This window comes from Neltuma alba, unplaced genomic scaffold (assembly GCF_004799145.2).
Source record: "Neltuma alba isolate B1F8T4 unplaced genomic scaffold, ASM479914v2 tig00011557_pilon, whole genome shotgun sequence".
Lineage (NCBI taxonomy): Eukaryota > Viridiplantae > Streptophyta > Magnoliopsida > Fabales > Fabaceae > Neltuma > Neltuma alba.
In genome coordinates, this window is record NW_021636216.1 from 708,693 (window position 1) to 722,851 (window position 14,159).

Sequence of the window (14,159 nt, forward strand, 5' to 3'; positions counted from 1 at the left end):
GCCATGCATCAAGAAGTTAGCTTTGAGCATGCTAATATGCCACTAATTAACAAGAGAATAAACAAGTTACGTGTAGTGCATTAGCATCCATCTAGCATGATTAATATGGTATTGTTTGCTACTGAGATTTTTCTGAATCTCACCCGTCCCTAACCAACTATTTAGGTCAATCATCAATGGGCAATAATGGCATGAGAAGCAAGGAGAAAAAAGTGGAGAATTGTTCATGTTGATGAATGATATTATTATTCAATGTGTAATTCTCCTATTATATAATTTATGTTGTGGATGCCAATAATGCCATGTAATTAATTATAATAGTTATGGCATGAATGAAAGTGTATGAGCATGAATAGGAAAGAGTAAGCCCATGTTATGTATGCCAAAAGACTAAAAAGAATTAAAGTAAAGAGATATTAAAGATAAAACGTAGGTCCTGGAGCAGTGAGTTTGTAGCTTCAGTTTGACCTATCAAACAAATGAGTTAAGTCACAAAATTTGGCAGACTCATAGTACACATCCCAAGCTTTAAAATGAGAGGTATATCACCTCAATTGGATGTGTACACAAGGAGATACGAATTTCCAAAATTGAGGCACAGAATTTGAAAGTTTCAGATTTTACAAAATAAACAGTAATATTTATTGATTAAACTGTATGAATTGGACAAAGATAAGTCTAATTGGATATTTTTTCCTTAAAGACCATTGAAATAGCTTTTTGTATAATTTTAGAACACCCCAATATGATTTTTATGGAATTAGTTATGAATTTTTGAAGTTGGATCTGTAATCTGAAAATTAAACAATAAATAGTAACCTGAGTAATTATGTTGAAATTTTAATCCACAGGCTTGTGTCGTGATCTGCTTGAACCATAACGCTTACGAATACGTGTTCTGAGGGTTAAAGACAGGACGTTTCACTGTAAAGGCCAAAGATGACTAGAGCATTGAGGTTTAGCTCACATATCGGAGCTCCAATTCATTTGGTTGGTGTATATGAGGAGATGTGGACATTGGTGGGTGTGAACACAAAGTGACGAGATGTTACAGGTTTGATGATATTGGAGAAGAGGGGTATGGCCTATGCCATTCACGGTGACTGGTGAAAGCACATTAAAATGAAGTGATGCTCATGGTGGGCTGTGATTATTACTACCATGGTTAAGTGCCGAATTTTCCCTCCTACCAGATTCGTCTTAATCTTTGTGAGACCACATACCTGTCCACATGTGAATCTTATGCTTTGAGAATTCTTAGATCATCAGAGAGAGGTCGACAAATGATTGCTAGGCAGGTGTGTCTCTATCTTGAAACTTGCCTCTATGATAGTGTTCATATGTGTGTGTGTATTAATATATATATATATATATATATATGTATGTTTGAATGATACGAGATCTTTATCATGGTTAGTAAATATGATTATTAAGGTGGCTTCATAGCACAAATGCTTAATAAGTCTTCGTGATTGTTATAAATACTACTCCTGGTCCTAATTATAAGACCCAATTGACTTATTTGAGGAGATTAAGGAAGTAAGTTAAGTTGGTTATTTATAATAAATAAGTGTTGTCATTCCTAAAATATCCTTGCTAATTAAGTATATTGGCTAAAACTATCATATTAGAAGGATTATCTTGGAAAAAAATACATAAATATAAAAGAGAAATGGATTGGATCTTATAATTAGGACCAAATAAAAGTCAAATTGGGTCTTATAATAAAGACCGGAGGAGTATATTTTTAAAGTCTTTTTTTCCCTTTGGAAAGCAGGACGGTTTCATACGTTGGCTTATTATATGTCTCCGTTATATAAATTACCAATACTCTAAAAGCATATTAATCGCTGGAGTATTGAATGGTGCCAACAACAATATTGATGATTATTTGTACGATTTTATCGGTTTTGGATAATGAATACATTGATTGACTTTAATGATATGTCTGTGACTGTGAGGAATATAATCAAAGTTGTTTTTCGGTTTTGGCAATAAAATACTGGGTGATCATGTAACCATTATTGACATTTGGTGAGTAACAAGAATTGCCTAAGTGGATGTGAACAGTGTTGGACTTAATCAGTTTTTAATAAGGAAAAATAATATTATAAAATAGCTCCTTACATCTTTGGAAAATGCGTTAGTAATTGTGGCGGTGATGGCAATTTTGATAAAAATTAAATATTATGATTATGGAATGTAAAAACAAATAAACGATGAAGTTTTCCGGTATATATTTTGTTCATTAATGATCACTTTGGCGTTCATGGCATGATGGTTTCATGGTTGTCTTGTTGGAAGTTTAATGGTTATCTTAAAAGATACTATTAAATTACATTAATTTTCATAACCTCCACACTTAAAATATTATTGACGTTGGAGGTTGGAGGTTTTATTGCCTTATATATGTTGATGAGTATGATTCATTGGGGAATTTAGTTCCTTCCGTTGAAGTCTTGGAGGTTCAATTGCTTTTGATGGATGAATACATTAAATTGATTTCAATAATATTCGTTAGATATGTTGCCGTTAGTCCTCTAGAAGAAAATTTAGTTTTGTAGTAACTGATACTCTATGGTGTCGTTCGGATCATTGCATACGAAATCATTGTCATTTATTTGTTTATTTTTCATCATGAAAGACTTCCGGTTATATAGACATTGATGACAAGATGTCTACGTTTGTATTCAAAAATGATGAATCATTTAGAAGTGGCATGAAGACATGCATTGTTGTTTTAGTGATACTGGGAAATATTTGACTAATATACAAAATATTTAAATGGGCCGGAAAAAAATCGTGTTTCAGTGCACACATTGATTTAATTTAAAAAGAGAATATAACTAAGGGGATGGTACAATTTGCATATTGTAAATAGCCATATAGTTGTGTTGCCGATATTTTAACTTTGGAGATTTTGTGACATTTTTGTGAAATCAGAATGATATTTTCTTTTCATTCTAACTTAATTAGAATTGTCATTGATGAGATTATTGATGAGGTATGAAAATAATTTTTCTATATAAATGAGATATTTGAAAGTGTGGGGGTGCTTGAAATATGAGGTACTTTTTAAAAAAAATATTCATGGAGAAAAATATATTTAATTGTGTTAACCTTATCTTACAAATCTCAATATGTATGCTGTGATTAAAAAAAAACAATGGAGGCTTTGTTATTTGCTATTGAGGGCAAATTTTGTGAATTATCAAGTTTTTGTGGCTTGAAAATTAAATCATTTATTTTGTGTAGAAATAAATGTGCTTTAATTTTCATAACATCATTATTTGTGGATAAATAAATTATCTTGGTACAAATATGCATGAGTATGTATAACAATTATGAGTATTGAATTTTAATGTGGATATGAAATATCATGCTTTTTAGCTTTGAAATTTAAACAGAAGCATACATGAAACAAATGTATTTTTGAGTGTTTAAATAATAAAGATAGTGACAAAATCTCTCAAGTTGAGAAGTGTTTCCAGAGATTGTACCTAAAAGCTAATATGTGAATATTTCTATGATACTTTGTTTGAGATAATTGTATAGCTCAATCTGTATATGTATAAATTTTTGAGAATTTGTTGTATTAAATTAAATTAGTTCCAGTGACGAAACATGTGTTGTAAGATTGAGCATATGTTTAAATGAAGTCCTATGAGGGAAATTAAATATCGAGGAGTACCGTAAATGCTGGTATCTTGTGCGATGGATTCCCAGTGCATTAAAATACACGGATGTTAATTGAATTTCAAGTTATATGAGAAAATCCACTGGTGATCATTCATCTTTAATGGTGATTGAAGGCTAAGTTGTTGAAAACTTCTCAGCAAATATTTTGGTGTAAAACCAACACTTAGTGTTGATGATTTGTGATTGCCAAATGGCAATAATCATTGTAGAGGAAACAATGATGCAAGTACATATCGTTTAAGATACTATGTAAATAAGCTAGCTTAAAAATTGTAAAGTTATCTCAATTCATTTTGTGAGGTCAAAAGTGGACCAAGCGGATTCGTTAATGAAAACTTTGGGAAAGAAACAGACTTTAGAGACATCGAGGGGAATGAGACTCAAGCCAACATGAAATTAACAACGATAGAAACCCAACCTATGATTGGAGACCCCATGAAGAAGGTTCAAATGGGAAAAACAAGTCGTCTGTTAGTTCTGCGAGCACTATTATAAATTCATAGTCCCTTCTTATGATGTGAGAAAGTGCTAGAATGCATTTCTTGGCGAGGCTAAGCAAAGCTCTTAATGATTTCATAATCCTACGGGATGGTATGCTCATTGTAGGTACGCTTAATGAAATCACCTCCACGAATGTGGAGCAAGGCCGCTCCTATGAAATCGTGGCGAAATCTCTAGAGCATTCATTAAGAACTGGGCACGCGCATGGCCATCATAACACACAAAACCGCCATTAACAGCGGAAATTGTGAGGGTATAATTTGACTCTTAATGCTTCTAGTACACACCAAGAGTTGTTGGTTCATAGAAGCAGGCTTCACTGACATCTTTGTGTACTAAGTGCTATTAGTCTAGGTGTGGTTCATAGTTCGAAAGACACCAGATTTGAAATGGTTATACCCATGTATGTAACTCAGATGATAATGCTCCTTTTGACACGTGGGGGATTTTTGGAGTTTTAGTGTGAGTGTGTCAAAAGAAGTCTCATACTACTCAAGATTAAGAAAACCTTAGTGTTTACTAAGATGTGAGCATGAAATAATACAATAGCTGAGAAGAGGAATCTTTAAAACTGACCGTTAGAGATGACCGTTGAAGCATTTATGTGTTTTCATTAGTCAGTTTTATTCTTTCATTAACCAGATTTAATGGCTTTAAAATGATTTAATTCACCTTAAGTAATTATTTTAAAACCGCTCTTTTAATTGACATTAAAATCATATTAAATCAGCATTATGGCAGCCCAACGGTCACATGTTATCTGCCTATAAAAGGCAATGTGTGGTGTATGGTCAGTGTGTGTCCAGTTCTACCTCCAAGCTCTTCTCCTCTCTTTCTTCTTCTGAATTTTAAATTTCTACTGTTCTGTCACCTTACTCCATGCAAAAAGGGTTCGTTTAATCCTGGGGAGTGCCGCCTTTGATTTTAACCTGTGTGGCGAAATAACTCTTAAGGACAGTGTCTTTAGACACGACTCGAACCATATTTTTTATTATTTTTGCAGGTGTTGTCAACAGAAACTTGGTTGCAGAAGATGAAGGACGTTGAGACTGAGACACACACATGTGAGAGGGAGGAAAAAACTGGTTAAACCAGCAAACTAAGTTGGGTTTTCGTGAGGTCCACAGAGAGAGGAGGGAGAGGGGCTAAAAAAACCGATTAATACTACCGTTAGTTCTTTGATCTTATCATTTTTGGTTTAAAATTTAATCTCATTTTGATTATGATTCTTCAAATTCAAAATCAGTGATTTTGGTCTTTAAAATTTAACTTCATTTTGATTATCTTAAATTTTTTTTGTCTCTAAAATTTTATGAATCAGAACTAAAATGAAATCAAATTTCAGTGACCAAAATTATTATTTTAAAATTTTGGAACCAAAACTAAAATGAAGTTAAATTTCAAAAATTAAAGATAATATTAACTTAAAAAAAGAAAATAAAAAATAAACCAGTAAATTTTTGATTTGGCCGTTATAGCTTCTTCACTGTTACTGCACCTATATTTTTTTCTCCGGAAAATCCCAATTTAATTAAAAAACAAAACACCCTAATTTTTTTTTTACATTTTATCTTCATTATACAAACTGTCCATATATTTTGAAAATATATATTTAAATCTAAATATTATTTTTAATTAAAATTTATATCAAACAATTTTTTGTTTCTTATTTTTTTGGTGAATACTATTTTTTATTTACAAATTTGCGTCTTATTGTACTAACTCCCTCAATTTCATGAACAATATGAGACGAAGAAAAACATAGCTTAACAAAGTATTTGGGTAAAAGCCAAACTTTAATTTTATAAGTAATTTTACAGTGTGCAAAATAAATATATAAAAAATTTAGTCTCAATTTACGACAAAATATTTTTTTAAGAATATTTTTATATTTTTCCAGACATTCCCCGAATGGGTTTTATCAAACAACTTTAATTCTCTCATTCTTTTCATGAATCTACGGTCTCCAAATGATTAGTCAACAAATCATATGGCAAGCATGGATAGAGGAGCATCAAATGATCTTGAAAAAATTATAATGAAGTTTCAAAAAAAATAATTACAAAAAAAATTCTAAAATTATTATTTTTTTAAACTTATTATTACATGTTTAGGTTATTATTAAAACTTTTTAGTAATAGTTGATCTCATTGTAATTCACCCAATAATCATATGCAGCTTCGCCTTGGAGTACAACCAAACATGCCCTTGAGTTGTTTTCACTTTCCTCAACAATCTTTGCACCTTTGCTCTTAGCTGTATTAAAGGAGTGTTTGAATAGAAATCATGTTTTTAAAAATACTTTTATAATATACGAAGTAAATAAATATATAAAAAAATTTGTCTCGATTTATAAAAAAAATATTTTAAAAAATACTTTTGAGTTATCTAAATATCCTCTTGGTAGATTTTCCGATTGGATTGATTTAAACCCAGAAATATTTTTAAAAAAACACACACGCAGAGAACAGAACAGGAGCATGAACAGCAAAAAGATGAATGTGAATCCAGAAATTCTCAAAATCTAAATTTTTTTTCCCCCGTTTCTTCAGCAAATTTTCGAAGCTAGACTTGGAAGTTGTAATACTCTCACCTGGGTTGTTGTTTCTTCAGCAAACGGCATAGGAAAAGTGGATGTCGGCGGCGACGGCGCTCCTCTTGCTTCTACGACTCCATCAATAATTGATTTCAGACTCCACCTTGTAGCTTACCACCAAATAGAAGAACCCTTTCGATTGTTGATTACAAACTCCACCTTTGAGGTCAGAATCTATCTTCAAATCTTTTATGTGAAAAACGAAACAATTTCAAAGAAAAGGAAGAAGGTGTGAAGATAAAAGGCAAGAATGAGCGTCGCTGACTTTGAAGAAAGGGATTAGGGAAGAAGAAGACGAAGATTGTCGTTGAAGCTGAAGAAAGGATCAAGGCATGTTTCGTATTGGCATTTTTCTTAAATTTTTCTTATGATGTGGCATATTATGTGAAATAATAGATCCTACGTGGCAAAGTTATGTCGGTAGAGCTGTACTAACGGTTGGTCTGTTAAAATAGGGTGGCATAATCCAGTTTGATTAATATATATATATATATATATATATATATATATATAGAGTGGCATAAATATTCTAAATATATGACTTTTGGTGAAAAATTTCAGGACAAAATAATTTAAATTAATTTAATTAATGTACATAATTTATTATTATACAATGAAAAAAATCGATAAAGTGCAAATTTGTCTAGGAATTTTTACTCAAAAATGCTGGGTATTTAAAAGATTTTTTTAAGTATAAATTTGTCCTAAAATTTTTAAATCATAACAATTTTATCTCTGACAATTAAAAATGTTAATAATCAATGCTATTATTTTAAAACGTTAACATTAAGTTTTTAATGATATATCACAGGATTGTGATAATTTTAAATTTTTGGCGTAAATTTATATATGAAAAAAATTTAGGTATTTGACATTTTAAGTAAAAACTTTCGAGACAATTTTATACATTAACCTATTAAAAATATGTTTTTCTAAGTTTTTTTTTAGCTATTTCAAAAACCTAAATAAATATTTTTTAATAAATGTGATGAAACAATAATACAAGAGAGAATCCAAAAAAATACTTAAAATTTTATAACATAATCAAATTAATAAAATTTATAATATGTTAACAAGTTTTTTCTTTAGAAAGTCTGAATATCTAATCATTTGTCACGCACACACACGCCTATCTCTCTCTCTCTCTCCCCCTCTCAATTTCCTCCTTCCTCGTCCCTCTTCCGCGTTAATTTTCACTCTTGCAAGTTCATGAAAATGGCTTTCTCCCTCTTCTCACTCTCGCTGTTACTGCATTTTGCTGTCCTCTCATTCATTTGTTTCGCTAGCGACCCAATGGTCTTCACTGAGCTTCGGGTCTCTTACATCACCGCCTCTCCCCTCGATGTTCTTCAACAAGTCTGTTCTTTCTTTTTCTTTGAACTTGCTTCGTCATCTTCATCGTCGTTGATGATAATAGTAATTTGCATTTCGCTAATGATTCTTCTGAATACGCGTGCATTCTTTGGGTGGGAAATTGATTATACGATTCTAGCACCTCTTCGTTGCATTTAACTTTCTTTTCAAATTTTGTCATTTGTTACCTGTTAAAGAATGTATGTATTTGAATGGTATAATGGATAGTTTGAATTTCACCGTTCTTGGAGTGGAATCATTAGCCTGTCTACTGCTATTAGTTTGTCTCACCATAGAATCATTTCGCTACATTCTTTCGCGTTTTTCCGTTTTCCTTGCTTGACTTTTTAGTTTAATTCATAATATCGACCTGGCTCAACAAGACAATGGCTTATGAGTATCAAGTTGGTGCCTTTTGAGCATCGTTGAAACCGAGTAGGCTAACAAAGTTATTAATTTTACGTGATCTTTGCAAGATTGAAACTCATAAGGGCGTTCAGAGGCCTTCATTTTTCAAGAAGGAAAAGACAGGAAATATTATTTTTCAAGATTGAAACAGTACGCTTAGTCTTTTTTTAAAATGTTAAATTTTGATCATAAAAAATGTTAAATTTCAACTCAATTGTGTCTTTCATAAGAAAACAAAAAAAGTGTTTTGAAAACTTTAGAAATCTAAAATCAGTGCATGCATTGCTGGATATGTCATTGATATTTTATATTTATTATTCCGCGACGTTTTTTCATATCTTTTTGTATGTTTTCTCTGATTATATCAGTTCTACAATCCAAAGATTCCTTTTTTCCTTCCCGCTGATTTCTTAAACTGTACAGTGCCCTTTGAACATTGTCTGACTCCACTGTTCAATACAATTTTATTCCAGGTTATTGCTATCAAGGACAAGTTTCCAGGCCCTCTTATAATTGTTACTACTAGTAACAATGTAGTTGTGAATGTGCTGAATGAATTGGATGAAGATCTGCTTATTACTTGGTTAGTACCAAAAATTACGATTCTTATGCTTCTACTCTCTCTAGTTTAAGAAGCACTGATGTTAATGCTGACACACATGATAATACTATCCCCATAACAACAAAATATATAATATTTAAATACATGGAAGCACCCTGTTATGCATGATATTTATACATGTTTAATATATTCTGGTTAGTACTTCATTGTTCTTGGTTAACATGTTTAAAGTTAAACGTCATGGCAAATGTCTACGCTAGGTCTGGGGTTCAAATGTGAAGAAATGCATGGCAAGATGGTGTTCTTGGCACAAATTGCCCTATTCCTCCCAAATTGAATTGGACATACCAATTTCAAGTTAAGGATCAGAATGGGAGCTTCTTTTTCTTCCCTTCTCTTAATTTCCAAAGAGCCTCTGGTGGTTTTGATCCCTTTGTCATCAATAATAGGGAGGTTATCCCAATTCTTTCGCGCAGCCTGATGGGGATATTGTTCTTATTATTGGTGACTGGTATGCACAAAACCACATGGTTAGTAACTGTTTCAATGATTTTTATTGCTTTAAATTTTTAATATAGTGTATGTTCTATTAAATGCTTATTGATTATTTACTAAAATGCTTCCCTTTAATTTAGGCCCTGAGAACAATACTTGATAATGGCCAAGACCGTGGCGTACCAGATGGAGTTCTTATCAATGGTAAAGGACCTTACCGATACAACACCACTTTGATACTTGATGGCATCCAATATGAAACTATTAATGTTGATCCAGGTATTGTCCTCTCTCTCCATGGTACTTGAGAAGATAGTTTGTCTCTCCATGCTACTGTCCATTGGTTTTGTGTAGCCTTTTCATGTCTACCGTAGCTTCGTCATTTTTAATGGCTTCAATTGCTTTCTTGAGTACATTATTTTACCAATACATTTCTCACTGTAAGTTGTCACACTTTCTTTTGCTTTTTTTCTCTCTTTTGTATTTTTTGGCAATAGACTCCAATGTATCCCCACTGTTTCATTTCCTAATTGGGAATTTAAAATGTTTTTTCTCATTTTCCCTAAAGTTTTTTTTCTCTATGACAACCATGTAAGAAATTGAAAGACACGCAGCGGAAAATAACTTTAAAATTTTCCAATCCCTTGCCCAGATCTACCAATTGTGTTTAAGTCAAGTAGTAAGAGGTGTTACCTACGGTATTCGAATCGTTGGTGGCTCGGGGATTTCGACATTCGGGATGCCTATGCTCTCATTTTGTTCGTGAGAAGTCGACAACTCAGATCGGCTTCCTCTACTGGTATCCACACGAACAACGTTCCAATCACGAACGACGTGCTAGCGCCTCTTGTCCTTCTAGGGTTTTTTTTTTTTTGAGAATCCGTCCTCACCGTCTCTATTTTGGCCGTTTCTTATCTGCAAACCTTTTGCACTCACACACACACAAAACCCTAGCTCCTAAATTAATTCCGAAATTAATACAATATCATATATTGCGCAATCTGATAAGAAATCAATTAAATAAATACAGTTTATATATTAAATCCGTCCTACAGATTTAATTCACTTATTCATTTAATTCAAAATAAAGATATGACGAAATTATATTTGATCTATTCTAATAAATCAAATTTGAGATATTATATTATACCTTATCAATTTAAAAATGATATAGATTTAATTTATCCTTATAAATCAAATCTTATAAATATCTCTTATATCATATAATATATATATACACGCGAATTTATATATATATATATATATATACACGTCCACCCTAGATTATTCATTGAATCTGGACATATCTTAGATTCAATGAATCTGGATATCATAGCTCATGTTGGGTTATTTTGTGTGCGACCCTATAGGCTCATATGAAGTTGGCAGTGAGCCATTTACTATAATGACTCACAAGTCGTAAGCGGTTTCCAGCAAGACATCACGACTACCCAAATCATATGAGGATCGATGAACGATGTAACCTTTCATACAACCATATCATATTCCTTTTGTCACACGACATTTTGGTCATGGATGAGGCATGGAGAACGTCATCCTCCTATTCCTGACCGTTACTTTCTCGATCGCTGAGTAGTCTGAGTATAGAAATGGAACTACCTTTCCATTATAGTATGGCCATACATTTCTCAGACTCACTCATCGAGAGGCCCAGTAATATCTCTCTACGAATGTGAGGGACAAATTCCATCTTGACCATTCACATTTCTCCATATGAAAAACCATTAAGCCTGAACATAGTCTTTATGATCACTCGGTCAAAAGTGACTTTTGACTAGGTCAAAGCTGAGTGTTTCTCATGTAGGAATCCATGATGATCTCAGGTCAAAGGGCATAGTGACATGGTTTGTATATGAGAGAAGCTTATGACTTAACCCATGCAACTCTCTCATAGTGGGTCGGTCCAACACCTTGTACTCTTACATGTGCCTATGACTTTGATTTATATCTCTATACATCTTCAAAGTCATACTGGTCTTATTTTATCTCTGCTCCCACATAGATGACTGACTAGGGACATTTAGGATAAGATCATGAGTTATCCAAGGATAGTCATCATAGTAAACATGCAAATAATATGATAACATAATTAAGAAATTCATAAATCAACAATGTTCATAACACAATGATTGGCCCCTAGGGCACAATTTCCAACAAACCAGAACTGATATGGTGTAGGATATTAAATAATGTGAGACATGACAAGATATTTAATCTTTAACTATGATTTGAAGTGCAGTGTTGTATTTGGTACTAAAATTAGCATAATGAATATGACCTTGGTACCTTTTTGTAAAGAATTAGTGCTTATTAATAAGGTTTATTTCTAGCATTCTATTATGTCAATAAGATTTGGGCTGGACACTTTGAAACCTGATCAAAAGCACAAACAAATTTGGTAGGCAAGACATACAGAATTCGCGTGCACAATGTGGGGATGTCAACTAGCTTGAGCTTTAGGATACAGAATAATAGTCTATTGCTGGCAGAAACAGAGGGTTATTATACAGTTCAAGCAAATTATTCCCAATGTGATATGCATGTTGGGCAGTCTTACTCTTTTCTGGTTTCTATGGACCAAAATGTGAGTTCAAACTACTATATAGTAGCAAGTGCTAGGTTTGTGAATAGATCATTATGGCAAAGGGTCATTGGGGTAGCGATCCTACATTATTGTAATTCCAAGGGACCTGCTACTAGTCCTTTGCCAGACCCCCCAAATGATGTCTACTACAAAGAGGAATCAGTGAATCAAGCACGAAGTGTGAGGTATGTTAGAATTTGATAACATCTTCTCTTACAATGATTGCGGCTCTTCAGTTCAATTTTCCTTTGTTCTTAGAATATTAGGTGTTCTTTTGTCTTAACATCTTGAACAATGTTATCAAGGTACCCTAGAATGTAAATATCCATTTATCATGTGCTTCTATAGTGACATATGAACAAATTAATATCATAGTTTAGTTTTGTTGCATAGCTGCAAATATAACAAGAAAGCCAATTGGTTCTTTACTACATTTTTCTTTCTTTATGATTCCATTCTTTACTTGAGTATTTTCAATAAATTATTTGTATTGTTGATCAAGCAAAATACTTCTGCTAGCGGAGATCATCCCAATCCTCAAGGATCCTATCATTATGGCTCCATCAACATAACCAACAATTATGTGTTAAAGATTCTGCCACCATTGACAATCAATGGAGAAGTTCGCGCTGTCATTAATGGGATTTCATTTGTTAAGCCAAAAATACCATTCCGGCTAGCTAACCAGCATAACTTGACAGGAGTTTATAAGCTTGATTTTCCCAGTAAGCCTTTGAATAAGCCTCCGTTAATGGACATATCTATGATTAATGCTACTTATAAGGGGTTTATTGAAATCGTGCTGCAAAACAATGACACCACAATGTAGAGTTTTTGTTTGGACGGCTATTCAGCTTTTGTAGTTGGGTAGGAATCCTTCAAATGTTGTTACTTTATAGAAGCCTACCCTTATGTGCTTGAGTGTAATATTATATTCTGTTGTTATATCATTTGAAGAATTTTTTTTGAATGCAGGATGGCTTATGGTAATTGGTCAGAAGATTCCAGGAATCAATACAATAAGTTGGATGCGATTTCTCGTAGCTCAATTCAGGTGTGCCTTCACTACTAGAATGTCATTAAACCTTTTCTTTTCTTTGGGTCAAGCAATTATCATTAGCTGACATTTGATATTAAATTTCTCAACTTCGATGCAAGTTAGAAGAAATTTGGGCTAATTCTTTGTTAACTGAGTTGAACAAGAAACTTTCTTCTTGAGTATTTTATTCACTATATAAGTTGAATTTCTTAGCAAGGTATACTAGATATAGCAAAAGTTATCTTTTTTGACGCTGCTAAATTCATTTCAATAGGAAAGTGCAAAAGAGCCTTGCTTTAACATTAGTTTGTGAGGTTGAAGATCTTAAATTTCATATTTTTATTGGCTTTGTAGGTTTATTCTAGTGGATGGATAGCAATCCTGATTTCTCTTAACAATGTTGGATCATGGAACCTAAGAGCAAACAACCTGGATAGGTGGTGCCTAGGACAAGAAACATATTTGAGGATTGTGAATCCTGAAGAAAATGGTGATACAGAGATGGCTGCGCCAGATAATGTTCTATATTGTGGCCCCCTCAATTTTCTGTAAAAGTAAGTGCCTTCCCTCATGCTTGCAAAAGATTGTACCGAGTCTTATGTATCATTTTTTTTTCTTTTTCTTTTTTTTCTTTTAATTTTGCTTCTTTGTTTACCTGTAGGAACCAAAACTCATATTCTTATTCGCCGATAGTTCTGTTTAGAGGATACTTAGACACTATCACATTGACGTCTTTTTTAATGATTTTGTTGTCTATGTAAGAACGTAACTCATTTTTTATTGGCATTATATATATAATTTAGATTTAGATAGTTGACTTCATTCAAATTTACGAGGGGGAAAAAAACCCTTATAGAGGAACAAATGGGGCTTCCACGTAATTGAGAATTTCATAATTAAA

The 14,159-nt window shown here is 32.7% G+C and overlaps 1 pseudogene; it reads left to right on the forward strand.

Annotated features, from left to right (window-relative positions):
• The first annotated feature begins 8,011 nt into the window (after positions 1-8,011).
• Positions 8,012-13,810, forward strand: LOC114714945 (monocopper oxidase-like protein SKS1; annotated as a pseudogene).
• Positions 13,811-14,159: the final 349 nt, after the last annotated feature.